The sequence below is a fragment of the Oncorhynchus mykiss genome, chromosome 1, assembly GCF_057628025.1.
Source record: "Oncorhynchus mykiss isolate SJ-2025 chromosome 1, ASM5762802v1, whole genome shotgun sequence".
In the NCBI taxonomy this organism is placed as follows: Eukaryota; Metazoa; Chordata; class Actinopteri; order Salmoniformes; family Salmonidae; genus Oncorhynchus; species Oncorhynchus mykiss.
The window spans coordinates 75,012,662-75,033,340 of NC_143022.1; the positions used below are offsets into that span (position 1 = coordinate 75,012,662).

Sequence of the window (20,679 nt, forward strand, 5' to 3'; positions counted from 1 at the left end):
CTGTGTGCCTGTGTGCCTGTGTGCCTGTGTGCCTGTGCCTGTGCCTGTGCCTGTGCGTGAATGTGTGTGGACGAGTTTAACTATACTTGTGGGGACCAGAAGTTACCACAAGAATAGTAAACTAACAAAAATGTGTGAGTGTGTATACGTGGATACGTGGATACGTAACATGCGTGTGGTGTGTCTAAGTGTGTGTGTGCTCTGGACTCTCCAGGGAACAGTGGTGGGGAGTTGGGCCAGAGAGAGGCAGCTATCCCAGCGGGAGGCTCCAGATGTAGGGCTACTGAGCTGACTGCACTGGGCCCCTCTGGGCTTGTGTGTGCCAACCACAGCCTCCCACCACAGCAGTGTGTGTGTGTGTGTGTGTGTGTGTGTGTGTGTGTGTGTGTGTGTGTGTGTGTGTGTGTGTGTGTGTGTGTGTGTGTGTGTGTGTGTGTGTGTGTGTGTGTGTGTGTGTGTGTGTGTGTGTACGAGTGTGTGAGAACAGAGTCAGGGTGGGTGAGATATGCAGGTCTGTCCGTCTTTCTGACTGCCTAAGTATATCTTATCACCTAGGGCAGGTCTATGAAGTCACAGCCATATAAATATATATACATTATACAACTACATTTGCATACATACACATATCTACCGTTCTCTCTATCTGTGTCGTGTGTATATTTGTCTTAAACACACACAAACACAGACGCACACTCACACAAACACAGACATGTGTGCACAACGAGCACACACACATGTGCACACACACATGCACACACACGTGTGTGGCCCTGTGGGTGCTATGTAGCATGGTCCTGCATTGGCCTGAAGCACTTTTTCCCCTGAATCTTATCATCTGTTATCTGTTCCTCAGACCATCCCTCTGAACACTGGGAAGTCCACTGGGGCTTATCACTGAGCTACCACACCACACTGCTCTGCTCAACCAGCCCCTGGTCACACTGCGTGTGGGAGTGTGTGCATGTGTGTTCGTCTGTGTGTGAGTGTGTGCCTGAGTGTCTGTTTGGTCACTGCTAATTTAAGTCATTCAGTGTGCTCCATTGAGGTATTTTGGCCCAACATCCATCTTCCAAGCACTTTTCTCTGTCTCTGTCGCTCACTCACTCACTCACTCACTCACTCACTCACTCACTCACTCACTCACTCACTCACTCACTCACTCACTCACGCACGCACGCACGCACGCACGCACGCACGCACGCACGCACGCACGCACGCACTCACGCACGCACGCACGCACGCACGCGCGCGCGCGCGCACACACACACACACACACACACACACACACACACACACACACACACACACACACACACACACACACACACACACACACACACACACACACACACACACTCACATTGCCCCAAACACTCGGCTGCTCGTGCCCGGGGCGATATGGCAAAGACACATCCATTTACATAATGTCATATTTTATTTAATTAGGCATTCTAAATGCAATCAAAAGTGATGAAGTTTCTCGCCTGGCTAGCTGATTGGCAACATGATACCGCTCCGACCTGAAATAAGCTGCTCTGCATTTCAATGACGACATATTGAATTCTCTACCGCTACTTTCACTCTACTCCCCTTTATGAGTATTGATGAGCTTTAACCTTAGAATTCATAGAGGCCTCAAACTCTCGTAGAGTCTAATACAATGTTTCTCAACTATGGTCACAGGGATGAACCAGGTAGCACATTTGAAGGAAAATCGAAAAAAGTGTAAGTAAATTTGTATTTTACAAATAGTGTAAGATGCATGTGGGTCAGTGTGTGTCACATGGTTTATTTTGGGCGGTTGGTTAGCGTGACGACGCAGGTGCTGTGTGTTTCTGAAAATCAGGAAGTAGACCAGTCCTCCTGGACCACCCTACTCAGCCAAGTGGCACACACAGACAAACAAACTCATACTCACACTTGCACATGCACATGCACACACACACAAACACATAAACACGCACGCACGCACACACGCACATGCACGCACACACACACACACACACACACACACACACACACACACACACACACACACACACACACACACACACACACACACACACACACACACACACACATTGAGTGAAACCTGTGCCCCCAGTGAGGTGAGGGGTTGGTTGAGAGGAGAGCAGGCCACGTCTCCCTGAGCAGGAAGGAAGGAAACAGGGCCCAATGCCTCCACTAATCCAACAGAGAAAGTACATACACACTCCCTCTCTCAAACAGTTGCCCCACTCACACATGCACATGCACACACACACACACACACACACACACACGCACGCACGCACGCACGCACACACACACACACGCACGTACGTACGCACGCACGCACGCACACACACACACACACACACACACCCCAGTAAAGACAAATAAACAGTCACTCCATGGGCAGGTAGTGCATGGTTTAGCAGGGGGAAAGTCTTTTAAGAGGCTGCTGAAAGGAGCTCAATATGGAATACAGCATTTGAGGTAGAATAAATCCCTCTTTGTGCCTCTCAGTTCCCCAGCCTTTAGAATAGCACCACTGTAAGGTGGGACTCAGGGGATGAAAAAGAAAAGAAAAAGAAAAGAAATGTAAAAAGAAAAAAAAATACCACCACTGTCATGGCGACTTCATTATCCAAACAGACTAGGCTGAGTGAAGTTATGCAAGGCAAAGAATAACAATGAAACTCGCGCTGTAGATTTCTGTGGTCGAAGTCGAAGGAATTGCCTACAATACGGTGTCATTCAGACCAATTGAAAAAAAAAGAGAAAGGCTGAAGAGAAACATATGTGTATAATGTTTTCCAATTCATTACCAATGAATTATCACCCTTTTCAACACTGTTATAACCAAGTCATTTCAAATGTTATGCCCATGTCAAGGCCACACTCCAACAATGGGAAAGACAGTCATTGTAAACCTCAATGGATCCACACATTCCATAGAGTACTACATGGCCGTCCACTACATCACTAATGAAAAATGGGAATGTTTGATATGGATACATCATTTTCCCTCAGTGTCAGTGAAACCTTACGCACTGAACAATCATGAGGCCATTTTGTCCACAAGACAGGGAGACTTGAGAGAGGGCAATGAACCACGCTATTGTCTCTATTGTCTATGGGTATCTCATTATCAGGGTGAACTGGGTCCATTCTTCCTTATCATTGTGCCAGGGCAGACCATGGCCTCTCTAGGTAGTTGCGGTCGACATACAGTACACACAGAGATAACGTCTCTCTTCCCTCTGACTTCCACGAATCAGCCTTATCAGTGAGTGAGCGACGTCTGACCCCGAACAGTCCCCCACGGCACTAAGGAGTGCCAGAGTGCACACATAAACACCCTCCTCTCAGCACAGCCGACCCCAATGACCCCAGAGTTAACCCCTCCCACCAGTGGTGTTAGGGGCGGTTCCCAGTCCTCTGGAAGTTACAGCAGGCTGTTGCTGTTATGTTGAGGTAAGAGGTAGAGCTTTGTCATTGTTCAGCTGCAAATTCACTGTCTCAATGCCATTTTTCAATGAATGAACGAATGAACGTAGAGACAGAAGGACGGATGGACCGACGAATGAATGAACGGATGGATGAACAGCGAGACATACTGATGGAAGGATTAATGGATGACTCCTGGGACAGAGCCGCTCTGTATTTTCACTCCAATGTGAGAAAGGAGGACGGAGACCGTTTAAGGGAAATGTAATCAAAGGACAAATGAGTGTGCCTCTGAAGAAGGCATTGTGCAGTTACCTCAGCAGCACTTGTATCTGTCTTTCTCTCACTCTCTCTCTATCTCTCTCTCTTTCACTGGACAGATAAGGGAGAAGGAGAGAGAGTGCTTACAGAACTTACACCCAGACAGAGCTCAGAGCAGATCAGGAGAAATCCCTTGCTTCAATTAGGCATTCTCTTCCTTTCTCTCCTTTTTTCTCTCCTTCCCTTTTTTCCCCGACACCTGATTAGAAATGTATTGTGGAGCGCTCTGGCAAAAGAGAAGGAGGCAAGCAAAGGAGAGCGAGAAAAGGATAAAGATAATCTACAGGCTTAGGATGTACATCATTGAGTCAAACCAGGCCAGAAATGAATGCAGAGAATGGAGAGGAAAGATTAATCATTTTCCGACTTAGCTCAGCCGCTAACAGTGGTGGTTGAATATAGCAGAGAGACATCTGAAGGGTTCGATCATAATTTTCCTCCAATTTGAACCCAAAATGTGTAGTGTCCAAGAGTACTTGTGATGGTTGCCATCATACCAACAGACAGAGGATATCTGCACACAGTTTAATCGGAGAGTTTAAACGCTTCAGCGGTTCATGTCGTCTTTGTCGCACACACAGTCTGTCCTATTGTTGGCTACGGTGTCAGGATGCTGGTCAGGGTGAGGGTAGGGGTGGAGGGGTGTCTGGTCGGGGAGAATTGATTCAGTCTTGGGCTGAGACAGGGGTGGAAGGTCGTTGCCTTGACAGTGACCCACAGCAGAGGCGCTGTGTGGTCCCAGGACGAACAGTGTCTCATTAGGCCTTGAAGAGCAGGAGAGCAGCCAGACAGGGTCACACTGGGGGACAGGGATCGATCAGGGACATCTCACACACACACATTATAACACAAACACATACGTTACACATACAAGAAAACACACAAACACACACACACATACAGAAATGAAAGCAAACACACACACACAGTCACATACAGTCACACAAAAAGGCTCACAAAGACACACACAGTAAGATACATGCAAACACACACACACAGACATCTAAATTAGGGCTGTAAATTGGGGGAAGAGGAGAGGCACAGGAGGGGGTCCGAGCTGGAGTGGAAGAGTCAAGGTGATCAATACTCTTCGAGATTGTCTCCCATTTCTCTCCACTCAATTGTCATGCTCCCTCTGAGCAATTAAATGAGTTCCCCTCCCCTCCTCTCCTCCCTCCACCAACGCACAGGGCTTATACAGCAGTCATTACCTTTAGTTTTTCGCATTGCCTTCTCATCCACACTGTGACAGACCGCGCCACACTGCATGCTAAAACCTTCAGAAGACAGCACAGGACTAACTGGCAGCTGAAGTGCTTCCATTTTCTGTAAAGATACTCATTTTCCAATGTGGCTGACACACCTACTTATAGGTAGGCTTTGATCAATTGTCTGAGCAGTTACACACGTCTCAATTTGCCACCGCTAAACAGCTTGATGAATGGAAAGTGAGAAACGCATTGGCTCTGTGGGATAAAGGCATTGGCTAAGACGCTCTCCTTTAGAGTTTGTGTCTGCCCATCGTGGGTGCATGCGTGCACGCATTTGTCGGTGTGTGTGTATGCCCTTGTTTGAGCTTGCACCTGCGTGTACATGTGTCTTTGTTGATGTCTGGAACAGACGTCACGCTGTGGCCAACTGTGTGCAGTCTAAGAGTGACCTCGCTGTGTCTAACTGGAGATAGCCCAACCCTCGCGCGCATGTGTACGTGTGTGTGTTTGTGTGCACGTGCATGTGTGTTTGTGTGTGTTTGTGTACATGAACACACAGCGGGTGGCTATAAACAGACGCGAACAGACGCCAGGGCAAGCTGTACACTGGAGGTCAGAGACAGCATAGTGCTACCCAGGACGTAAAAATGTATGGTTCTTCTTCAGAGTATAAGTATATATTATTTATTATAATGAGCTGAAAAACAATGGAATTTTCCTGTGTTTGGACAGGGGAAGAGAGGAACCAATGGTCCCTAGTTCCAATCCCAACTCTGCCAGAAATAACATTTTTAACAACCAGTATAATCTCCAAAACTTCCTTTTTTTCACATTGGTGAATTTAAGATCCCCTAAATTAATAGAATGATTATTGTAGCATAATTCTAACATAAAGTGCCTTCAGAAAGTATTCAGACCGCTTGACTTTTTCCACATTTTGTTCGGTTAGAGCCTTATTCTAAAATAAAAAAACTGAAATATCGTATTTACACAAGTATTCAGACCCTTTACTCACTACTTTGTTGAAGCACCTTTGGCAGCAATTACAGCCTCAAGTCTTCTTGGGTAAGACGCTACAAGCTTGACACACCTGTATTTGGGGAGTTTCTCACATTCTTCTCTGCAGATCCCTCCAAGCTCTGTCAGGTTGGATGTGGAGTGTCGCTAAACTGCTATTTTCTGACTAGTCTCCCAGTCCCTGCCGCTGAAAAACATATCCACAGCATGATGCTGCCACCACCATGCCTCACTGTAGGGATGGTGCCAGGTGTCCTCCAGACATGACGCTTGGCATTCAGGCCAAAAAGTTCAATCTTGCTTTCATCAGACCAGAGAATCTTGTTTCTCATGGTCTGAGAGTCTAGGTGCCTTTTGGCAAACTCCAAGCTGGCAGTCATGTGCCTTTTACTGAGGAGTGGCTTCAGACTGGCCACTCTTCCCTAAAGGCGTGATTTTTGGAGTGCTGCAGAGATGTTTGTCCTTCTGGAAGGTTCTCCCATCTCCACAGAGGAACACTAGAGCTCTGTCAGAGTGACAATTGGGTTCTTGGTCACCTTCCTGACCCTTTTCCCCCAATGGCTCAGTTTGGCCGGGAGGCCAGCTCTAGGAAGAGTCTTGGTGGTTCCAAACTTATTCCATTTAAGAATGATGGAGGCCACCGTGTTCTTGGGGACTTTCAATGCTGAAGAAATGTCTTGGTATCCTTCTCCAGATCTATGCCTCGACATAATCCTGTCCCGAACCTCTACGGACAATGTACTGTCAACTGTGTGACCTTATATAGACAGGTGTGTGCTTTTCCAAATCATTTCCAATCATTTGAATTTACCACAGGTGGACTCCAATCAAGTTGTGAAAACATCTCAAGGATGATCAAGGAAAACAGGATGCACCTGAGCTCAATTTCGAGTCTCATAGCAAAGGGTCTGAAAACTTATTTAAATAAGGTGTTTATGTTTTTGGGGTTTTTAATAAGTTTGCAAACATTTCTAAAAACCTATTTTCCTTTTGTAATTGTGTAGATTGCTGAGGAAATTGTTTTATTTAATCCATTTTAGAATAAGGCTGTAAAGTAACAAAATGTGGAAAATGTCAAAGGGTCTGAATCATTTCTGAATGCACTGTATAGAAGGCTGGTTTTTTACTGTACTATACTCTCGTTACATTGTTTATGCAATTGGTATCTTAAATGTTGCGGTTTCTTGTGGACTGCACATTTTACCTGACATAATTAAGCAATACGTTCATGGGGGTTGTGGTATATGAGCAAAATACCACAGTTAAGAGCTGTTCTTAGACACAACGCAATGTTCTTGACAGGTTAAGCAATATCTTAACAGGCTTCCTAGGCACATCATGCTGAAATTAAAATAAATGTATATGAATTCCGACAACATGGTCATGTGATATTTAAAAGATGACACACAACTGCTTTTCTCCATCATGTTTTGATTGATGTAAGTTCTAGGTTCTAGGTATTAGTTCTAAAATGCATGACGTAGTAGCTCAAATGCCACTTACAGACAGCGGTGCAGGGATTTGGGCACCTGCAGACAATGTGTAGAGGTCGGGCAATTCACAGAGGCCAGAGGAAGGGTTGAGGCCTTCACTGAGCCCGGTGCAAGGGTGGGGGCACTCACAGAGGCTTTAGACAATTTGGCTAGTTAGTTACATTAAGGTTATAAAAGTTATATTGTTATAAAAGCAGATCAATAAGAACCAACGTTTTGGCAGGTTAGCCTGTATTTTATTTACCTGAGCAAGCTTCTTTGCCAATTTAAGGTTTGGTCTTGCTGCAGACACATGAGAGCCGCCAAAGCCTTACTGAACTGCAAATGAAAAGAAGAAGAAACCAAGTCACCTCTCAAAAGGATTATCTGAATCAGTGTTCTATCATGGCAGCAGAGCCATAGTAGTTGAGGAAAAATGATATATTTTTTATATTTACCACTGACAGCAAGTTCAATGCAGTCTTCAATGGAGGAGTCTGAACAGCAGCCACAGACGCAGGTGCTGGAGAAGCTGTAGGCGCTGGAGAAGCTTTGGGCGCTGGAGAAGCTTTGGGCAATGGAGAAGATTTGAGCGCTGGAGAAGCTTTGGGCGCTGGAGAAGATTTGGGCGCTGGAGAAGCTTTGGGCGCTGGAGAAGCTTTGGGCGCTGGAGAAGCTTTGGGCGCTGGAGAAGATTTGGGCGCTGGAGAAGCTTTGGGCGCTGGAGAAGATTTGGGCGCTGGAGAAGATTTGGGCGCTGGAGAAGCTTTGGGCGCTGGAGAAGCTTTGGGCGCTGGAGAAGCTTTGGGCGCTGGAGAAGATTTGGGCGCTGGAGAAGCTTTGGGCGCTGGAGAAGATTTGGGCGCTGGAGAAGATTTGGGCGCTGGAGAAGCTGTATCCGCTGGAGAAGATTTGGGCGCTGGAGAAGATTTGGGCGCTGGAGAAGCTTTGGGCGCTGGAGAAGCTTTGGGCGCTGGAGAAGCTTTGGGCGCTGGAGAAGCTTTGGGCGCTGGAGAAGATTTGGGCGCTGGAGAAGCTTTGGGCGCTGGAGAAGATTTGGGCGCTGGAGAAGATTTGGGCGCTGGAGAAGCTGTATCCGCTGGAGAAGATTTGGGCGCTGGAGAAGATTTGGGCGCTGGAGAAGCTTTGGGCGCTGGAGAAGCTTTGGGCGCTGGAGAAGCTTTGGGCGCTGGAGAAGATTTGGGCGCTGGAGAAGCTTTGGGCGCTGGAGAAGATTTGGGCGCTGGAGAAGATTTGGGCGCTGGAGAAGCTTTGGGCGCTGGAGAAGCTTTGGGCGCTGGAGAAGCTTTGGGCGCTGGAGAAGATTTGGGCGCTGGAGAAGCTTTGGGCGCTGGAGAAGATTTGGGCGCTGGAGAAGATTTGGGCGCTGGAGAAGCTGTATCCGCTGGAGAAGATTTGGGCGCTGGAGAAGATTTGGGCGCTGGAGAAGCTTTGGGCGCTGGAGAAGATTTGGGCACTGGAGAAGCTGTACGCGCTGGAGAAGCTGTGGGCGCTGGAAAAGCTGTGGGCACTGGAGAAGCTGTGGGCACTGGAGAGGCTGTGGGCACTGGAGAAGCTGTGGGCACTGGAGAAGCTGTGGGCACTGGAGAAGCTGTGGGCACTGGAGAAACTGTAGCTGCTGGAGAAGGTGTGGGCACTGGAGAAGCTGTAGGTACTGGAAAAGCTGTAGGTGCTGGAGAAGCTGTAGGCGCTGGAGAAGGTGTGGGCGCTGGAGAAGCTGTAGGCACTGGAGAAGCTGTAGGTGCTGGAGAAGGTGTGGGCGCTGGAGAAGCTGTAGGCACTGGAGAAGCTATAGGTGCTGGAGAAGGTGTGGCCACTGGAGAAGCTGTAGGTGCTGGAGAAGGTGTGGGCGCTGGAGAAGCTGTAGGCGCTGGAGAAGCTGTAGGTGCTGGAGAAGGTGTGGGCGCTGGAGAAGCTGTAGGTGCTGGAAAAGGTGTGGGCGCTGGAGAAGCTGTGGGCGCTGGAGAAGCTTTAGGCGCTGGAGAAGCTGACCCAGCAGGTCCACTGGTAGAGACCTGTTTCAAATATAGGGGGTAAAATACAGAGACAACATTAGGGCATCTAATTTCAGCAAATCAGAAAAGAGAATACATGTTGTTTATTTGAGGCTGATATCCACAAGACATATCCACTGATATCCACAGACACATCTCTGAGGCCCCGCGAGCAAAGTTATCCACAGACCTGCATTGGACAATTCTCTATCTGTAACAATACATAATGAAGACTGTGTTAGAAAATCCCCTGCTGGTGACCCTCTCACAGCGCTCTCAAGCAGCTCACTCCACTACCCATCCCCCACACCCGAAATGAGAGTCAAGGGGTGATGAACTCTATCTCTCTCTGGAACTTTTCTTAACCTGTTCTGATTGGTTGACAAGATCCCAGCTTAGGACTTTGACCCCATGTATTATCTCTTTGTTACAATATGCAATGACAATTTGATGGCCAAATATTAGAATAAAGTTGCTGTTCATTAGTGGTTATATCCTACATTTAATGACAGCTATTTCTACCCACACAGTGTGATTTCTAGATGAACACAAAGTTCAAATGTCATAGGCCTTTTGCACGTCTTGCCATTATCTCTCATCGTAATACATACCTTCTGAAAGAGGTCATGACACCTCTTACGCCTCGGAGCTGGCCTGTTTCCCGCATCGGCAGGCCAAACGCCTGTGGTGGCAAATGCCTGCAAGTGGGACATACACTCCATTATGGGGCTTATGCGTATTTTTAGATATCTGAAACCAACAGGATAATTGTGTCACACTACCTCAAGAACAATTAGCAGTACAGAGCAAACCTAACTAACTAGCTTAATTTAGTCAGCCTACAAGAATATATGGTATTAAACAGACTTTTTGGGATACGAAGAAGGATTTTATCTAACAAAACAACACTACATGTTATAGCTGGGACCCTTTGGATGACAAATCAGAGGAAGATCTTCAAAAAGTAGGTGAATATTTCATCGCTATTTGTGAATTTATGAAACCTGTGCCGGTGGAATAATATTTTGATGTGGGGCGCCGTCCTCAAACAATTGCATGGCAAAGCTTTCGCTGTAATGGTTACTGTAAATTGGACAGTGCAGTTAGATTAACAAGAAGCTATCAACTGACATAAGACACTTGTATGTACCTAAATGTTTAATATCCATAATTTTTATGATTAGTTATTTGAATTGTGCGCCCTCCAGCTTCACCGGAAGTCGCTAGCGGGACGCCTAGCCCAAACAGGATTTAAACAAATAAAAGCTTTGCACACTCTTGGCATTCTCTCAACCAGCTTCATGAGGTAGTCACCTGGAATGCATTTCAATTAACAGGTGTGCCTTGTTAAAAGTTAATTTGTGGAATTTATTTCCTTCGTAATGCATTTGAGCCAATCAGTTGTGTTGTGTCAAGGTCGGGTTTTATACTGAAGTCCATATTATGGCAAGAACAGCTCAAATAAACAAAGAAAATGACAGTCCATCATTAATTTAAGACATGAAGGTAAGTCAATCTGGAATTTTTCAAGAACTTTTAAAGTTTCCTCAAGTGCAGTCTCAAAAACCATCAAGAGCTATGATAAAACTGGCTCTCATGAGGACCGCTACAGGAAAGAAAGACCAGAGTTACCTCTGCTGCAGAGGATAAGTTCATTAGAGTTACCAGTCTCAGAAATAGCCGCCCAAATAAATTCTTCACAGAGTTCAAGTAACAGACACATCTCAACATCAACTGTTCAGAGGAGACTGCTTGAATCAGACCTTCATGGTTGAATTTCTGCAAAGAAACCACTACTAAAGAACACCAATAATAAGAAGAGACTTGCTTGGGCCAAGAAACACGAACAATGGACATTAGACTGGTGTAAATCAGTCCTTTGGTCTGATGAGTCCAAATTTGAGATTTTTTATTTCCAACCGCTGTGTCTTTGTGAGGCGCAGAGTAGGTGAAGGGATGATCTCTGCATGTGTGGTTCCAACCATGAAGCATGGAGGAGAAGGTGTGATGTTGTGGGGGTGCTTTGCTGGTGACACTATCAGTGATTTATTTAGAATTTAATGCAGGCTTAACAAGCATGGCTACCACAGCATTCTGCAGTGATACGCCATCCCATCTGGTTTGCACTTAGTAGGACTATCATTTTTTTTAAAAGGACAATGACCAAACACACCTCCAGGCTGTGTAAGGGTTATTTGACCAAGAAGGAGAGTGATAGAGTGCTGCATAAGATGACCTGGCCTCCACAATCACCCGACCTCAACCCAATTTAGATGGTTTGGGATGAGTTGGACTGCAGAGTGAAGGAAAAGCAGCCAACAGGTGCTTAGCATATGTGGGAACTCCTTCAAGACTGTTGGAAAAGCATTCCAGGTGAAGCTGGTTGAGAGAATGCCAACAGTGTGCAAAGCTGTCATCAAGACAAAGGGTGGCTATTTTGAAGAATCTAAAATCTAAAATATTTTTTCATTTGTTTAACACTGTTTTGGTAGCTACCTGATTCCATATGTGTTATTTCATAGTTTTGATGTCTTCACTATTATTCTACAATGTAAAAAATTGTCAAAATAAAGAAAAACCCTTCAATGAGTAGGTGTGTCCAAACTTTTGACTGGTATTGTAGATAATGTTGTTTATAACAAAGTTCGTTCCCTGTATGTCAAAGTATTATCTAACTTAGCTGGCATAGTAATAGAACTTCCCAGCTAAATAGTCAAAAGGAAATCAGTTGACATTGACTCTGACATCTCCCCCAATTGAAAGTAAATGCTACTGTAATGTTACCAAATTATTTGTGTGACCGTACTGTAAGCTGTTTACATAGATAGCGAACGTTAGCTAGATAGCTAATGGACTTAGCTAGCTAAATAGCATTTACCAAAATGGGCAATAACTTAACCTTGGTAACGTTAGAAGGTTGCGTTATATTTTAGACCTATGAAAACAAATGCTTGAGTAACTCTACTGTACCATTACCATGCTTGCTAGCTAGCTTCCAGGCAGCTAAGCAGAAACTATTGATAGCCAAAAGTTAGTGGTTGCTATTGCTACTCTTGGAAAACAAATTGGCTCGGGTTAATTTCACTATTGCAGTTTAATCAATGTTTTTAATATTATGTTTTTGAAAAGCTTATAGTCCAGGAGAATGTTGGAGAAGTTTGGCTAGCTAGCTAGTTAGAGATCTGTCTCAATCGTGCACTGTTTGGCCATCACTCTTTTTTTTAGATGGTTGGCTGACAACCAATACCATCACACCCCTCCACCTTTCGAATGATGTGTCCTTCTTCCAAAGAATGGCTGTGTCCTTCTTCCAAAGAATGAGGAGCTATACATGACTGGCTTTTGAAACATGGACATGGAGATGGTGATTGGACATGGTTGACAGCATAAACTGAGTAAAATAGCACCATGCTCTACCAACTGAGCTACAGAGGACCACTGAGGACTACAGATTACCAAATAAACAAACACTCTTATCCTTAATGGCGGCTATTCCTCCTGACATTATTGTTGGTGTTTTTAGCTGTGGGTCTCGTTCTCTTGTTGTTGTTGTTCCTGTTGTTCTCTTGAGGTGTTAAAGGTATGTCCTGTTATTTTCCTCAACATAATCTGTCAGTGTTGCCTTGACTGGCAGAGGTGCCAGGGCCTATGATGTCACAAAGCGAGAGGTGCAATGTGGATCTCGAAGTGTGACCGATTCGCCTCCACAGACAAATCGATTAGTGCAGGTTCAGGGTTGAGGCTCAGCGCGCTTTGCATATGGAACCCTTCTCCTTACACAATAGGGGAAGAGGGCTCTGCCAAACAAAGACACACACACACACATACAAACAAACAGCAAATGCACACACACACAAAACAATAGCGGATTCACATAAACTACTAACGGTAGCTGGCCAGTTCAGAGTCCACAGTCAACCAGGCCTTCCCTTCCCTGCTCTCCTTTCGTCATCCCCATCCCCCTGTCCCCCCTCCCCATGCCCCGTCTGGCTGAAAGGTCAGTGGGTGTCTGGGAAAGCCGTCTCGGGATCCCCTCCTTATTGAAGGTCACTAGTAGTCAGCCAGCTCTTAAACACAGCCAGGCAGAGGGCCAGAGCTGGAGCTAAAGCCAGGGACAAACACGGACACAGGGCTGGAGCTAGAACTAGAGCCAGGGACAGACACAGGGCTAGAGCTAGAGCCAGGGACAGACATGGGGCTAGAGCTAGAGCCAGGGACAGACACAGGGCTAGAGCTAGAGCCAGGGACAGACACAGGGCTGGAGCTAGATTTAGGGACAGGGACACACACAGGGCTGGAGCTAAAGCCAGGGACAAACATGGACACAGGGCTGGAGCTAGAGCTAGAGCCAGGGACAGGGACAGACACAGGGCTAGAGCTAGAGTTAGGGACAGGGACAGAGCTGGAGCCAGGGACAGGGACAGACACGGGGCTAGAGCTAGAGTTAGGGACAGGCACAGGGCTGGAGCTAAAGCCAGGGACATGGACAGACACAGGGCTTGAGCTAGAGCTACAGCCAGGGACAGGGACAGGGACAGGCACAGGGCTGGAGCTAGAGCTAGAGCCAGGGACAGGGACAGGGACAGACACAGGGCTGGAGCTAGAGCTAGAGACAGGGACAGGGACAGACACGGACACAGGGCTGAAGCTAGAGCTAGAGCCAGGGACAGACACAGACACAGGGCTGGAGCTAGAGCTAGAGACAGGGACAGGGACAGGGACAGACACGGGGTTAGAGCTAGAGCTAGAGCCAGGGACAGGGACAGGGACAGGCACAGGGCTGGAGCTAGAGCTAGAACCAGGGACAGGGACAGACACGGGGCTAGAGCAAGAGTTAGGGACAGGGACAGACACGGGGCTAGAGCTAGAGTTAGGGACAGGGACAGACACAGGGCTAGAGCTAGAGCCAGGGACAGGGACAGACACGGGGCTAGAGCTAGAGTCAGGGACAGGGACAGACACGGGGCTGGAGCTAGAGTTAGGGACAGACACAGGGCTGGAGCTAGAGCCAGGGACAGGGACAGACACGGGGCTAGAGCAAGAGTTAGGGACAGGCACAGGGCTGGAGCTAGAGCCAGGGACAGGGACAGGCACAGGGCTGGAGCTAGAGCCAGGGACAGGGACAGACAAGGGGCTAGAGCAAGAGTTAGGGACAGGCACAGGGCTGGAGCTAGAGCCAGGGACAGGGACAGGCACAGGGCTGGAGCTAGAGTCAGGGACAGGGACAGACACGGGGCTGGAGCTAGAGTTAGGGACAGACACAGGGCTGGAGCTAAAACCAGGGACAGGGACAGACACAGGGCTGGAGCTAGAGTTAGGGACAGGCACCGGGCTGGAGCTAGAGCCAGGGACATGGACAGACACAGGGCTGGAGCTAGAGTCAGGGACAGGGACAGGCACAGGGCTGGAGCTAGAGTCAGGGACAGGGACAGACACGGGGCTGGAGCTAGAGTTAGGGACAGACACAGGGCTGGAACTAGTGCCAGGAACAGGGACAGACACAGGGCTGGAGCTAGAGTTAGGGACAGACACAGGGCTGGAGCTAGAGCCAGGGACAGGGACAGGCACAGGGCTGGAGCTAGAGCCAGGGACATGTACAGACACAGGGCTGGAGCTAGAGCCAGGGACAGACACAGACACAGGGCTGGAGCTAGAGTCAGGCACAGGGACAGACACGGGGCTGGAGCTAGAGTTAGGGACAGACACAGGGCTGGTGCTAGAGCCAGGGACAGGGACAGGGACAGGGCTGGAGCTAGAGTCAGGGACAGGGACAGACACATGGCTAGAGCTAGAGCCAGGGACAGGGACAGACACAGGGCTGGAGCTAGAGTCAGGGACAGACACAGGGCTGGAGCTAGAGCCAGGGACAGGCACAGGGCTGGAGCTAGAGTCAGGGACAGGGACAGACATAGGGCTGGAGCTAGAGCCAGGGACAGGCACAGGGCTGGAGCTAGAGCCAGGGACAGGGACAGACAAGGGGCTAGAGCAAGAGTTAGGGACAGGCACAGGGCTGGAGCTAGAGCCAGGGACAGGGACAGGCACAGGGCTGGAGCTAGAGTCAGGGACAGGGACAGACACGGGGCTGGAGCTAGAGTTAGGGACAGACACAGGGCTGGAGCTAAAACCAGGGACAGGGACAGACACAGGGCTGGAGCTAGAGTTAGGGACAGGCACCGGGCTGGAGCTAGAGCCAGGGACATGGACAGACACAGGGCTGGAGCTAGAGTCAGGGACAGGGACAGGCACAGGGCTGGAGCTAGAGTCAGGGACAGGGACAGACACGGGGCTGGAGCTAGAGTTAGGGACAGACACAGGGCTGGAACTAGTGCCAGGAACAGGGACAGACACAGGGCTGGAGCTAGAGTTAGGGACAGACACAGGGCTGGAGCTAGAGCCAGGGACAGGGACAGGCACAGGGCTGGAGCTAGAGCCAGGGACATGTACAGACACAGGGCTGGAGCTAGAGCCAGGGACAGACACAGACACAGGGCTGGAGCTAGAGTCAGGCACAGGGACAGACACGGGGCTGGAGCTAGAGTTAGGGACAGACACAGGGCTGGTGCTAGAGCCAGGGACAGGGACAGGGACAGGGCTGGAGCTAGAGTCAGGGACAGGGACAGACACATGGCTAGAGCTAGAGCCAGGGACAGGGACAGACACAGGGCTGGAGCTAGAGTCAGGGACAGACACAGGGCTGGAGCTAGAGCCAGGGACAGGCACAGGGCTGGAGCTAGAGTCAGGGACAGGGACAGACATAGGGCTGGAGCTAGAGCCAGGGACAGGCACAGGGCTGGAGCTAGAGTCAGGGACAGACACAGGGCTGGAGTTAGAGTCAGGGACAGGGACAGACACAGGGCTGGAGCTAGAGTTAGGGACAGGGACAGACACAGGGCTGGAGCTAGAGTTAGGGATAGACACAGGGCTGGAGCTAGAGCCAGGGACAGGGATAGACACGGGGCTGGAGCTAGAGTCAGGGACAGGGACAGACACAGGACTGGAGCTAGAGTCAGGGACAGGGACAGACACAGGGCTGGAGCTAGAGTCAGGGACAGGGACAGACACAGGGCTGGAGCTAGAGTCAGGGACAGGGACAGACATTGGGCAGGAATTATAGGGATGGAGCAAGAGCTGGAACCAGAGACAAGGCACATACAAGGCTAGAGCTTGAGCTGTACACAGTGACATGGGAAGGGCAGAGGCAGGTGACAGGCAGGGGCAGGGACAGGGACAGGGTTACAGCCAGACAGGGACAGGTTCACATTGGTTGGGGTGGGGCGAGGAACGTGCCAAGGTCTGGCAGGAGGGATAGATCTAGTTTATAGAAGCTGTTGTTTCTTTATAAGAGGAAGGTAATTTGCATTTTTCTGGACCGTTTTTTTTGTCTGGGTTTTGTGCTGGGTTGGACGGAGGTTGCGGTTATAGGGTGTTGCTTTGGGGGGGTTGTTTTTTGGGGTGCAACGATTGGTATGCAGTGGGGGTTGGTTCCTGGCAGCTACCACATTGCACTTCACGTCCCCCCATCGCATCCCCCCCTCGAAGATTTATGCATGTTGGTCAGCTGAGGATTCCAGACTCAGACAGAGAGAAAATCCTGCAGTCCTTTCACATGCAAAACAGGGTTCGGGGTTTGGACAACCCTGTTCCCCTCCCGTCACTCAGTCAGGATCCCACGACTGACACCAACGTGCTCCCTCGTTAGTCAAGTGTGCTATTATAATAATCAACTACTCTACCACTGTACCACCATCTGTAATCAACTAAATCAAGAACCCTTTATGAGTGCCCAGGAGGGAGAGTGTGAGAGAGAGAGAGAGAGAGAGAGAGAAAGAGAGAGAGAGAGAGAGAGAGAGAGAGAGAGAGAGAGAGAGAGAGAGAGAGAAGGGTCAGAAGTGGGAAATGCTGATTGGAAATATTTTTGGTAGAGAGGTCTTCTGTAGGTCTTATGCGTCTTAATAAATATTATAGGCCAAGATCACGAGGGCAACAGTAACTTCCTCTCCAGGCTATTGTGCACTGCACGTCTGGGAACGAGATTAGGGCTACAGTTACACTTACATTCTACCACACCCCCCAACAATATGCAGACAGCCCTAACACTTACTTACTTTTACTTACGAAGCAGCACTATGTCATTTTCCCAGGCTAACTATTTGAATGCACTTACTGTAAATCGTTCTGGATAAGAGTTCTGCGATGTGACTGAAATAAAAATGCAAAGACAACTTTGAATGCAGAACTTTAACTCCGCGATCAAAAAAGACTACTAAATCCTGGTGTGTGCGTGCTTGTAAGCATGTGCATCACTGCCAAGATTAGATACTGGACCATTCTTGGATTGCACATCACTTAAAGAAAGCTTTATCGTAAACCCAGTTTAATCTGGTCTACTGATTACATAAATAAGTCATAACCAGCCATATGAACTTGCATCATGTCAGTAAAAGCCTAAATATCCTGTAACTGTATAGAGTGGACTAGGGCTAGATTTTTAGATTGTTAATCCAGATATTTTCATAGAAAAATGTTAGTTCCTGCCAAGCAAACTGATTGGTCAATTTGCTTCCAACCGTGCTAATAACCACAGTATGGCTGTAACATCACGTTCACTTGCACTTTCATTCTCTCTTGGCAAAGAGATTCAAGCCCCAAGTGAATTCTTGGTAAAACAAAATGTTGAAAGAAACAGAAACAAAGTGTTATTCATGTAAAGTTCGCAATCAGACTTAATAATCATCAAGTCTGACTCAACTAGCGCGCTGTACTTCAGCACACCCGGTTCTTATAGGGCCTCTTAGCCAATAAAAGACGATTTAAAAAAACACAATAAATATGAATATGCCGACAGGGCCGTAAAACGTATACGATTTGGCCTCCCTCTGAAATGATTTTAAGGAGATGATATTGGATATAAATCTATCATTTCGAGGATCTCTGTCCTTCGCGTTTCTTATCTTGACGGCCATTTTGAGAGTTTGATGCCTGTCTATAAGATGGCAGCTTTTATGAATTATAGCCTTTGCTTGCATTGGAGGCAAACGCGAAGGACGTTTGGGTTGACGTCTTCCGTTGTCTAAAGAGAATGTGTGTGTGTGTGTGTGTGTGTGTGTGTGTGTGTGTGTGTGTGTGTGTGTGTGTGTGTGTGTGTGTGTGTGTGTGTGTGCGTGCGCGCGTGCGTGCGTGTGTGTGTGTGCGTGCTTAAATATGTGAAAAAAAATATATAGTTATTTATATTTTAGTAAGAGCAGAATTATCCTCTGTGGAGGCAGTAAAGAAAGTAGAGGAGGATGGGTTAATGGGGAGGGATCTTGAAGGGATCCCTGTGAGTATTACACCTGTGCCAGCACAGAGGGATAGGCCAACATGCTTCAGTAAGGTTGGCTTCTTAGCGTTCATAGAGAGAGAGAGAGAGGTTATCAACTGTACTGCAGAAATAGAACATCAACTCACAGCAAATAGATGTTGTGGTGGCAGCTGCAGAGATATACTTGGGTGTTTGCGATTTGAACTCAGAAGAGTTCCAGGGTGTGTTGAGTGCTGGTGTCTCGTCCTTCCAGACCGATGGCATGGTGTAGGAGCAGATAAGGTCAAAGTAGTGGAATGGGGTAGTGGGTTTTTAACGGGTGAAGGGTTAGTTGGAAGGCTGTTTTTTAATTTGTTTATTGTATTTTTATATTACAAAGTGTAATGGATCTATACTATAGTTCCGTTGGGGTCGGTAATGCAACATCTTGGATGCCAACAGCATTAAACCCTACCGGAGAAGAAGAAGTTAGTTAACTGTAAATTCTCATGTGCAAAAACACTGCAGTGAGTACTATAGTATCTATACCATAGTATACTATAGTATTTTGTCATGTGGGTCTGTTGGGAGAAGCAGATCGGCGGGAGATTGAATTCGATTGTGGCCTTGTTAAGAGTAACTTCTCATGAGTGTCCTTGGGGAGAGTAATGTTGCTATCTACCTTCATAGATTCTTACTTCCCAGAAGTCTTAATTCCTCCACCACTTTAAACAAGATTATGATCTAAAACACAGATGCGGATTGGATATTGGTCTGTAACTAGAGCATGCAGTTTTCCCTGGGCAACCACATGAAAAACTACAATAAATTACTATGTTATAAATACTGAGGTATTGCTATATTTATATACTATAGTACTCACTATGGTGTTTTTGCTGACATTACTGTAGTATACTGTAGTATTTACTGTAGTGTTTCTGCCTTATTAACTTTGACATGGAAGTGGGGGCTTTCTCCTGGAGGAAACCTACTAGAGAAATACCAAAAGAGCACATTTTCCATAACCTATAATTAGGTAAGACTGGTGTCTAAACGAATAGGTTCAGTACTTATAACCTATATGGCAGTGTTTCTCAGCCCTGGTCCTCCAGGACCCTCAACAGTGCACATTTTATTGCAGCCCTGGACAAACACAACTCATTCAACTCATTGAGGGCTTGATGATTAGTTAACAAGTTGAATCAGGTGTGCTTGTCCAGGGTTACAATAAAAAGGTGTACTGTTGGGGTTACTGGAGGACCAGGGTTGGGGAACACTGCTATATGGAATACAATATATGGTACATACTTGGCATGTAGATTTCTCACTCATTGGTGGCACAAATAGAGATATGGGGGGGGCCCCCATTGAGGAATATTAAAATTAAATATATATTGTGTAGTAGCGTTCTACTGTTTACTACAGTTTACTACAGTGTACTACAGAATTCTATAGTAAGTCCTGTAGTATTCTATAGTAAACTATATTATTTTTTCATGTGGGTATGAGGGTGTTTACCATGGCTTATAAAATAAAATGATCTTATTCTTGAAATTATATCCAGCTGTCCAACATGCTACATCAGATTTTTTCACACATCAAGTGTGTGAATTCCTCTTCAAAGAAGCATCTTTATTGTACCCCTTTCTTGGGCTTTTCTTTCTCTCACTCCCTTCACACCCTGGCGGTGCCTACAGTGTCCCCAGAGTCTACAGTGTCCCCAGAGTCTACAGTGTCCCCAGAGTCTCACAGACACTGAATCACAAGTAAACAAAATACTAATTACCACAGAACAGAACTATCGATCTCCACACATGGAATACTACTCCCTTAGCACTAAATATTATTGCATATCCCTTAGTACTACATATAATCCTCAAAATATGCCCTTCTACCATGTCAGGATTATTTTGGTTAATGATGAATAATGC

At 47.3% G+C, this 20,679-nt stretch overlaps 1 non-coding gene across 1 annotated transcript; it reads right to left on the reverse strand.

Annotated features, from left to right (window-relative positions):
* Nucleotides 1-19,713: 19,713 nt before the first annotated feature.
* On the reverse strand, nucleotides 19,714-19,766 carry LOC118966745 (U7 small nuclear RNA). Its single transcript, XR_005053622.2, has one exon. It is a non-coding gene; the product is annotated as a U7 small nuclear RNA (small nuclear RNA).
* Nucleotides 19,767-20,679: the final 913 nt, after the last annotated feature.